General features: G+C 29.7%; 1 long non-coding RNA gene across 1 annotated transcript; it reads right to left on the bottom strand.

Annotated features, from left to right (window-relative positions):
- Positions 1 to 5,939: 5,939 nt before the first annotated feature.
- Positions 5,940 to 7,316, bottom strand: LOC128546338 (uncharacterized). Its single transcript, XR_008365956.1, has 2 exons — positions 7,104 to 7,316; positions 5,940 to 6,953 (listed from the first exon to the last, which is right to left on the bottom strand). It is a non-coding gene; the product is annotated as an uncharacterized LOC128546338 (long non-coding RNA).
- Positions 7,317 to 11,355: the final 4,039 nt, after the last annotated feature.

An 11,355-nucleotide genomic window follows, 5' to 3' on the forward strand; every position in this document is an offset into this window, starting at 1 on the left:
TTTAATCATACTATCTTTTAATTCTTGAACTTGAGTGTATAACTTTTCAAAATAAGTTCTAAATACTTTTTTTATGTTTTCATCTGTCAAATCAGATTTCTCTTCAAGTTCTTTAATAGAATCAACCATAGCTTTCATTACTTTTTCAATTTTATCTTGTAATTCAACTATTAATAATGATTTCTTTTTAAAATCTTTTGTTAATTCTTCAATATTCTTTACTTCTGCTTCTAGTGTTTGTTTTATACTTTTAACATCTTTAAGATCATAGTCATTTATTACACTTTGAACTTTTTTAAACACAAATCGTTTTGAAACTGCATCGTTGATTTTATCTGGATCTCCTAGGTTGATTATTTCGTTACCTCCAATATCCAATGCTCTGTTCATTGTGTTATCAAGTTCCTTATTTCTGTGAAGATACGATTCCGTTTCCTTTTTAAGCTTTTTGAATTGTTTTTTAGTAGCATAATCACTTGAATCAATATCAAATTTAACTTTACTTATACTGTCAGGTTCACTTATTTGTTCTATATTATTAAAAACTCCCATTATATATTACCAGTAAATTTTTTTTTCTAAAAAATTCCTTGGTTTGTCAATATATAAGAAATCATATTTTTGATTGTTGCATAGCAAAAGATTTAGGTTAATATTTTTGTTCATTACAAATCATATCATTTTCTCGTTTACCTGGACTTTCAAATAAAATATAATGTGAACAGTTAATTCGAATATCTTTTGTGTTTTACAGTAAGACTGACTTAAATAAATAACACAACAGTTTTTTGTGACGCCCCTTCAATAAAGTATTTTGTTATTTCATTCTGAACCTTTCATCTTCACATACAAAATCATCAATATTACTACTTTTGTTTTTCTGATTCAAGATTCTCACAAGGTTCAATTTGGTTGGAATCACTGAATATTCAAGTATTTCATTTGATCTACTTTAATTATTTTGCAATTTCATTTAAGTGTTTTTATTAAATCTTTATATTTTAGATTGTTCTAGGTTTTTAGCATACAATTTATAATTTATCAAAATATATAAGAGGTTTTCGAAGTATATGCATTAATGTATTTGTTTTTCCAGATCCAGAAGATCCACATATTAACATTCTAAAACATGAATCTGGCATAAAAGGATATTGCTTAAATTGTTTAAACTTATTAGATTTATCACTTTTTGTATCATAATTTGGAATTTCCATTTATATATAATAATACATTATCTTACATTATCTTACATTATCTTACATTATTATATAAATGCAATCAAAACTTAATGAAATAAGAAAAAGAAAAAACTTAGTCGGGCAAAAGATGAGAGCTCTAAGAGAAGAAATAATGAGAGAAAAAATTAAGAAAGCTACAAATCGGGATATGTACACTGAAATTTATAAACAAATTACTGAAGGAATAGAAAGTCAAAAAGAACAATTATCAAGTCAGTTAAAAGCATTACCTGGAATAAAACAACAATTAGCGTTATAAGGTGATGAAATGAAAGACATACAAACATACCAGGGTTTACCACAGCTATTCCAAGAACCGCAACCATTATTAACATCAAAACCGGCTCCCTATACACCAATAGATTGGGGAGATAAATTTCGGGAATTAGAAAATTATGGAAGAGAAAAGATGGGAATAACTGAAACAACTGATGATACAACTGAAGAATCAGAAGAAGAATTGGGAGCAAGACCAAAAGAAAAGAAAATATCTACAGTAGATTTATATGTTTTTCTGGATAATGATGTTTTACATGAATATGGATATTACAAACCGTCTGAATTGTTTAACTTTTTAACTGCAAATGTAATTGATCCTAATAAAATAGATAAAGACGATCTTGAAGCTACAATAGATGGTGTTACTAAAAATATTAAAAAATTAAATGGTTCAATAGCTAGCAAATCAAGATCAAAAGATCCAAATAAACAAAAAGAAGTAAAAGAATTAAAACATAACCAAGGCGAATTAATAAAGTACAAAGACCGATAACCCATATAAAGTTTCACCAAATGGACAATATGGTAATTTAATTATTAACTTAAATAAACTTTACGGACAGAACAAATTAATTGCTAAGGATAGAATAACGGGAAAAGAAGTCATTAACACTAAATTAGATGATGATTTAATTGATCTAATTAATAAAAGATATAACAATAATAAAAAGCATTCAATTCATTCAAGAAAAATATTCAAAGAATTAACAGAAAAATCAGGATTACCTATCAATAAAAGATCTATGAAATTTAAAAAAGTAATTAGGGGACAAGGTTATGACGTTTGTCCGTGTAATCCGAAAGAATTGGTTAATGACTTGGAGTTAATTTGTGGTTCAATTGATGCTGGAAATAATGAAGAACTAAAAACGAAGGTATTAGCATAAATGATGAACTATGAAAAATGAATAAATTGTTACCAGAACAACATGAAATGTTATATAAAAATTATTTTTCTTGAATATATAAATGGAACAAAAAATAGTATTAAGTTCTAAAACAGTTAAAAATGATAACAAAAATACTCCGAGTGATTTTACAATCAGATTTAGTCGTTCTTTAATTTTAGATAAAAATAAAACTTATGTTGTTGGTTTGGATAGTATTAACACTATGACTTATTCTTGGCATAATATTAGTGATGAATATGACAATAAAAGAATTCGTTATAATAATGGTAAGGATTGGAAAGATATTATATTTACAAATGGTTCTTACAGTTACACAGATATTAATAATTATATTAGGGAAACATTAATAAGTAATGATGATTATGAATTTGATAAATCAGACATTGCTCTAATAAGTTTGGAATTTGATTTAAGTAGTTTTAAGATTTTGATTTCAATTAAAGATAATTTTATGTTGGATTTGGAAAAATCAAATTTTCATACATTGCTTGGATTTGAGAAAAAAATTGTAAACAAAACTGAATGGGGAACTACAACACCAAATATAACAAACTCTGTGGATACAATTTACATTCATTGTGATCTTATTGATAATTCACTTGTTGATGGTAATTTCAGTGATATTATTTATGCTTTAAGTACTGCAGATTTAACAAGAGCTTATCCATTTACAAAAGAACCACAAAGAGTTGGATATTCTGAAATTAATAAATATATTATAAATTCAATTAGAATATATATTACAGATGTATTTGGTAGAATAATTAATTTTAATGAGGTTGAAACAAGTTTTACACTAATTTTAAAAGAAATATAAATTTTAGTTTTATATAATGTACAAAAAAGTTTATGACGAAAATAAAGGAATATTTATTTATGTTGATGCTCACACAGGAGAATAAATTATACGCGGAACAGGTATCTTTGACACTTTAACGAAATTGTTTTCAAGTGGAGTTGCATCTTCAATTAGCACAGCTGGAAAAAAAAGCTTTGAAACAGCAGGAAAAGCAGCACTAGAAATTGGAACAAAAAAGTTGGAACAGAAGTTGGAAATTTAGCTGCTAATAAAATTGTTGAAAAATTTAAAAAGAAACCTGCTCCGCAGTTGGTAATTTAATTGCCAAGGAATTACAAGAAAAGAATAACAGTAAAAATAATAATGATAATGAGGAGGATATTAATATAAGATTGAATAGATTATTGTCAGGATCTGGGACTTCAGCTCAGCGTAAACGTATTAACAGATGAATTTATAAAAATAAAATAATATATAATATATACATGTTAGAACAAAACAATTTGTGAAAGATATGAATTAACTCCTATTCAATTAGATACAGCCTTAATATCTAACTTGGGAAATAATGTTAAGCAACAAAAAAACGGATATCACTTTACAATTAATGATAGAAGCTCATATTTTGAATAGTTTAATGGTTATTTTGAAGTAAGTTTTAAAGTAAATAAGCTTGCATATGGTAATAGTTATGCTGATGGAGACCAAATTGCTCTAATTAATAATGCAGCTTCATTAATTGATCAGTTAGTGGTTAAACAAAATGGAAAAATTGTTTATGATTGTAACAATTTATATAAGGTAGTAAATGTAAAGAAGCTGGTTGAATTGTCTGAAGATTATGGAGAATCAACTGGAACAAATGAATTTATTTATTTAGATGAAACTAATGTTGCTGAAAGTAGGAAAGATCAAGATAAATATCACAAAGGTTTTGGTCTTAGAAAGGTATTAATCCAAGGTGGTAATGAGGTAAATGCTAAAATTCCATTTAATAACTATTCATTTTTTCAGGGTTTAGAAACTAATGTTATACCTCCAAGTCAAATTCAAATAACACTGCAGCTAACGAATGATGATTAATTGATTTTAGAGTTAATGCCGCCGATGCTGGTAGAGTAATTTTAACAAAATTAATTCTATGGGTTCCACGTTTAATTTTCAATGAATTTGGACTTGATCTAATTTATAAAAGATTTACAAAAGCAAGATGGTCATACCTTCGGGAAATGGTGACACAATCGAATGATACACAACAGATTAATACAACTTTTAAAATAACGGCTGGTGTAACAAAACCACAACATGTATTTGTTTATTTACCTGACAAAAGTAATTCACAAGAACATAACCCACATTTATTAGATACATTTAAAGTTAATGCAGCAGATAGTGATTGCACTTTAAGCTCCTGTCGTCTTGAAGTTGGTAATGGTGTTTTTTTATCCAGAAATAGAATACACAAGTATATCAAGAATATATGATGATGTAATTAATTATTATTATAAACAAAATAACAAAACTACTGGAAGTCTCTTAAATAGATTTAATTTTCAAAGTTTGTTTGGATTTTTTCATTTTAACTTGGAATATAAAAAGGAAGTAACAACGGAAGATCCTAAGCATATTACATTACACTTTCGTTTAAATACACTTCCCACTGCAAGATATCGTGCTTACGCAATTGTATTGTATGAAGAAACAGTTGAAATAAATACTATTGGAAATTAACTTGTTATTGTTTAGATAAAATAAATTTTAAATATATAATGTCATCAAATTATATTGAATATAAAGTTAACCTTACAGATGGACAAAAGAAAAATTTAGCACAAGCTTATAATAATAGAATTCTACATACTTTTAGATTAAAACATGAACAATTACGTGGAAACTTTCCTTTACTTTTAACAAAAACACAAATTAATCAAATTAAAAAAGCTGTTGCAAATAATAAGGGATTAGAAATTACAATTTCAAAAAAAAAACAAATGTCCAGTCAAGGTCAAAATGGTGGATTTTTAGGAGCTTTGGCTGGTTTGTTAGGAAAAACAATTCTTCCAATGGCAGCAAAAATAGTTCCAAAAATATTAGCCCCTCTAGGCATCGGGACCCTTTCTGGACTGGCCAGTACTGGTGTTAGTAAAATACTTGGAAATGGTATGATTTCAGTAGCTAATGATAAGAGAAATATAATATCACCATATCTTACATCTAATCAAAGAAAGAAACTAGTAGGATCTGGAGTGATTAAATTAACACAAAAACAGAGACAAAATGGCGGGTTCCTGGGTATGTTGGCTGCTAGTCTAGGGATACCTTTGATTACATCTTTGTTAAGTGGTAAGGGACACGGCCAAGGTATACAGATTGATTCACAACGGAGACCTTACAGACGAATTCCTATAGTAAAAAGAAAATAAAATTTATAAACAAACCAATTTCTAACTTTGAAATTGAACAATGGGTAAAACAATTAAAAATTTAAAACGTTAGGGTGTATTTAGTAGAAATAATTTACCAAAAACGAAAGAAAAGGTTGAATGTGGAATTATAAATTTGGACGACTCTGTTGGTCCTGGAACACATTGGGTTTGTTACTTTAATACTTTGTACTTTGACCCATTTGGACTTCCTCCGCCGAAAGAAGTATTTAAATATATACCTTGGGTTAAGTATAACAACATACAATATCAAGACAAAACAAGTACACTCTGTGGATATTATTGTTTATTTTTCATTAAAATGTTACAAAATGGTATAAACATTTATGATTTATTGTATAAAACACTGAGAGTAAACAATGTAAAACATAATGAACAAACAATGATAAATTATTTTAATAAAATGAGTTAAAATGTATCAAGAACATAATATTCTTTACTACTAACAAAAATGTACCATAAACGTTATATTCCATACTTGTCTCAAAAGCGTATGTTCAATCATGCATATGCCTATGCCATACTCAAACGGTTGAGTGATTTTCATAACATAAAAGTATTATGATATTCAATCATGCATATGCCTATGGCATACTCAAACGGTTGAGTGATTTCAGTTGTTTGTACTTAAATCTTGTAATACCTGTTTAATAGTTGTAAAATTTTTGTAAATATATTCAATAGATACAGCATATTTTAAAATGTTATTATATTTCATTGCAAAATTATACAAACGTATTAAAAAGTTGCAATGTGATAATGAATAATTAAAATTATAATTTTTTAAGTGTTACAATAAATCCCTTTTTTTTCCCTTTTTGTTAACATTTTAAACTTTTTTAAAACTTTTCCTTTTTGACATGAATTTAAAACTATATTTCGTGTATCTGAGCGTATCAATTTATCCAGCGTTTCTAAACATTCGGCACTTTCATCTGAAATTGATGGGTCGCAGGTAAATTCATCGGTTATTTTTCGTTCGTCTGAGAAGGATTCGTCCAATTTCTTTTTTATTTCACTGTATCTGGTTTTTCTTGTAGTGCGTGTTGTTGTTTTTTTCGATGCCAATTGATGTTGTTATTTTATTATATCTTGTTTTAAATGTTCGTTGTCTTCCCGAAGATTTTGTAATTCGTTCGGTTCCCAAACGTATTGGTTAAGAAGTTCGTAATATTGTTTGCAATATGAATTATTCCATTTCTGTATTTCGTGGTCATTGGGGTATTTTTCTCTCAAATATACAGTCAGACCATCGATATCTCGGTAAAACTCTTGAATACTCCTGAAATGAAATAAAGAAATAGTTCTTTAAAGTTTTGTACCACTTACGTATTCTACAACGTATATATTGTTTACATTCATATCAAAATATTCAAGCAGCGGGCTAATAGTCTAAAATTAGTAAAAAGATATATAACAAAATATAACTTACATTATAGTCCTTTAAAACTCCTTTTTGTTCTGTTGTTGTAGGTATAAGTTAGCAGTATAAAGTTATTTACTTCCATGCAACCTTTTTATGCTAGCAAAGAAGGTTTTGGTGTTAATCAATTACGTTTGTGTTGCGAAATACGCTATATTTGTTAACATGTAACTTAACAACCGTTCATAACCATTTTCAGAAAATGTCACGTAAATCCCATATAACATTTTCAGAAAATACGTCAGTTATTTATAACCAAGTTTTCCGAAACTATGAAAACGAAAGTAAAGTAAATATGTCAGTTATTTATAACCAGGTTTTCCGAAAATAAGAGAAAACGAAAGTAAAGTTAAAATCTATGTTTTTTAATTGTACAGCATTGGTCAGTCCGGACCAAAGACTAAATGTTAAATAAGGTCAGATTGACCCTTCAACCTTACGTTCATCAAATCAAATGTTTTTTGGTTAAACCGGAGGTTTTCGTTTGGTTTAACTAAAGATTTTCAGGGTACCAAGGGTACCAAGTTAGTATTTTAAGTTTAGGGTAAGGTTAAAGTCCACTTATAAAATAGGGATACGGGGTCAAGTGGGGTTATAGTGTTTTCGCACCATCATTTTACATTACTACTCATATTTTATTCCCAGTAATACATGTACAAATTAAATACATACATCATAGTTTGAACAAGATTAGTAGAAAAGGCTACAAATGAGAGACACATAGTCTTATAGAATTCTTCTCCTTATATCATATAAGGAAATGAATGATTCATGATTTCAAAAGTGTCCCTTATAACATTTGTTATCAATTTTGGTAAATGAAGTACGATTACCCCTAGCTTTGAATAGTAATCCAAATATTTTAGTGAGTTCCATTTACAGACTTACGGAAGTTCAAATGTTTCTGTTGAATACAAATCAAGTACTGTCAGAAGCCACTTTTCTCTTATCTATCTGTGAGATGCTGAAGTGTATTTAGTATTATACAATTTTACAAACTTTGCCGCCTTCCTAGAACGCTAAATCCTCATTTCTGTATGAACGCAATGAAAATCCTCAGACTTCCATTTAAGGTATTACTGCCTGTTTAATAAACCGGAAGTATACGTAATGATAACGTAGAGTAAAGACGCGGAAATGAAAATCATTTTACGAATAAATGATAACCCTTGAGTAAATTACTCAAATGGCAAAGTAACTATCTTTCTAAAGATAAAATGTGATATTAAAATGTTTGACACGCTGAATATTTAAAAAAAAAGCCCTGAAGTCTGCGTGTATTGAGCGGATCAGTTCAATTATGGGCAACTATTTCAGAAACAAGCACATTGTCAATTACATGTTTATTCCACCATATTATAAACTGTATATTTATATACGACTGTGTGAGTTTCATTCTACATTGTAGAAAAAATCTTTTCGGGAAAATGATATCAAAATTGTGATTTTCCCATAACCGCCTATTGTGAAAACTTGTATGAGGCCCAAATTTCTCTCCCATTATGAAATTGCTTGAGGTTCAAATTTTGGCAATGTATCTAGCAGAAACTCAAGCACACGACCCTGTTTTATCTGCCGAACTTTCTAAGTATATTATGAAGTTTGGAAAAAACAGGGCTTAATCACATTCTGCATTGTAGAAAAAAATTGATTCGAACTTGCAGAACTACCTTAACCTGGAACGATATCCGTGACTTTATCTTCTTTCTAAACAAGAAAGAACCAAGTTATTTTAATCCGAAAGAAGATTTTTTAAGCATGCAAACATACAATACTAGCAGTCTCGGTTTGAGTGAATCTATTCGTGGTGATAAAAAGTGCTTCCAATGTTCCCAGCCCCCAACTCACAAACTGCAAGCCCTCTTCCAGGACTGACTTTATCAAAACTCTATTATAAAAGTTTATTGAACAGACCAGACCAAGAACCAGAACTAATAACCAAAACCAAATCCAAATACTGGACGTCTTTTTACAGCCTCCACACGGTACTTAAAGACTGTTTTGTGATATTCTAATAACTCGATTAGACTATCTTTGCAAGCATAGAACGTAACAAAGGAAAATCGAGTCTTACATCTTTTCAGATATTTTATTAACTATCATGGCAACAGTCGTTAACCTGTAAAAGGTATCCCCGTACTTGGACTCAGTGTAGTTATCTTTTCTGATCAGAAACATCCATTTTTACTGTAACAGCATTACACTTAAGCCTGTAGTAGGGGACGAGAGAGGTGTTGCTATTATCATTACTTCTCAACAACAGACTCAATCAAACCGAGTATGCTATTATTTTGCTTGGTTGCGTTCTTATGTTTTCAAATGATCTTTTCACAGATTTTACTTCAATGAAGTAGAACGCCTTTATTGTGCCTTAGCACCGGCGACAGTGAAATAATATTATATAAAAAAATGAATTGAGCAATGAACTCAAAGGACCAACCAGATGACGAGTTTTTATGTGTAAATGTTGAGTCCTGCTCAACCCGGGGCTAGAGGCCGTGGACGGTAGCATGCATTTCCACTACCGTCCATGAACAGGCTCAGTCAAACCGAGCCTGCAACATTTTCGTTTTTGTCGTGTTGAGCGACCTGTGAAGTTTCCACTTTTTCTATTTTATGACCAAAAGGCACATAAAATTTATGTTTTCTTTTATATGGTTATTTGCATGCATATAACACTGTCAAGCACTGAGTTTGTTTATGAGAGACAATGAAAAGTTTAACCACTCTCTTGCCCACTAGAACTGACTTTACTCTATCATAAATGTACCTAGAATTGACTCTATGATTAAAACGTAATATGAGTTGTAGCAACACTATATCTACCTTCTGGGACTCGGTTTGATTGAGACTGTTCTTTGGAAGTTGCATCTTCCATATCCAAAGCGATGGCAGAACTTTGTTGTTAAAAGTACCAGCTGACCAGTTAACCTAAATTTTATCAGAAATGTTTGAGAAAATCAGTACAGTATTCATGTTTTGGTTTCGTATTAGGACCTGCCAGTATCAGTTCACACTAAAATCATGAAATTATTAATATGTACATATTCAATATGTACACAACGTAAATAGACCATGTAAAAGGTATATATATTATTGTTCAAACATCACACATTCATTGACTCAAAATTAACATCTATGTGAATTTGCCAGAAGTATATGACGAACCACATATTTTGCTTTATTTAGATAAATCTGCGCGGCTGACCTACATCATTGGACACAAGGGAACATTTCTTCACACTTACTGATAATGATGAAGGAAGTAGAGTGAAATATTAGAACACATGTATAGCAATAGGCCAAAAGCAAATAAAAGAAAACGGCACGGAATAAGTGGTGTACCTCCAAGTGAGTAAGACAGTCTAAGCCAGAAAGAAAGTTCTTGGGAAATTATGCTGATGCCTACCAAAACATAAACACCTCTATTAATTTTATAGTACAGACATATAAGATTTATTTCAGTTATTATTCCCGGCATTATTTTTACTGTTGCTCTTCGCATTGATGACTAATTGATAGAAATTAATGGTTGAACGGGCGTAGGGGCTAGCATGCTGAATAATTCGGGGGCATTTTTCACCGAATCAAAGTTAATTTAACGATTCATTCATTTCCCGCAGTCTCATTGCATTTTTCTTTTCTATCCATTCTAATTATTTAACATGTTTTGATCATTTGTAAAAAAAAACAACATTATTTATTTATTTCGACTGTCTTGTTTATGAAGGCAAAGCAACAAGTATGAGTTTGTTCTTATAATATATGTTAGGATTATGACAACTCACACTTGTCATCAGATATTATCTTGTTTACATGCGGTTACAAAAGCGAAGTACAGGTAGATTAAAGGAGGTAAACAAGAAAGAGAAATCATTTCAATTTCTTTTATTCTTTTTTTTTCAAGTCAAATACACTTGTAATTAACACAGTCTTTTTAGTGTTTCTAAAGTTTAGACATAAATGTAATATTTCATAAACGATAAACATTAACAAAACACTCTTGTTTAAGTTCTAATTGTAGGCAATACACAAAATGTGTTGGAACTATCAATTTTTGATAAAAGTAAAAATTAGTGAGAACGGGCACAGAAAATATATCGTGCCCTCCTACGTTATTGGTTTTTGCAGTCACTTATCGTCAAGCTCCTTTTTTCTGATCATATGACATTGTTTGTCCCTCGTTTGGCATTGTTTACCGAAGTTATTGAGATGAGTGCTTTTTATAGGAAAATAGATAGCATCAAGTCTTCCGCAATGA

The sequence above is a fragment of the Mercenaria mercenaria genome, chromosome 10, assembly GCF_021730395.1.
Source record: "Mercenaria mercenaria strain notata chromosome 10, MADL_Memer_1, whole genome shotgun sequence".
NCBI classification, from domain to species: domain Eukaryota; kingdom Metazoa; phylum Mollusca; class Bivalvia; order Venerida; family Veneridae; genus Mercenaria; species Mercenaria mercenaria.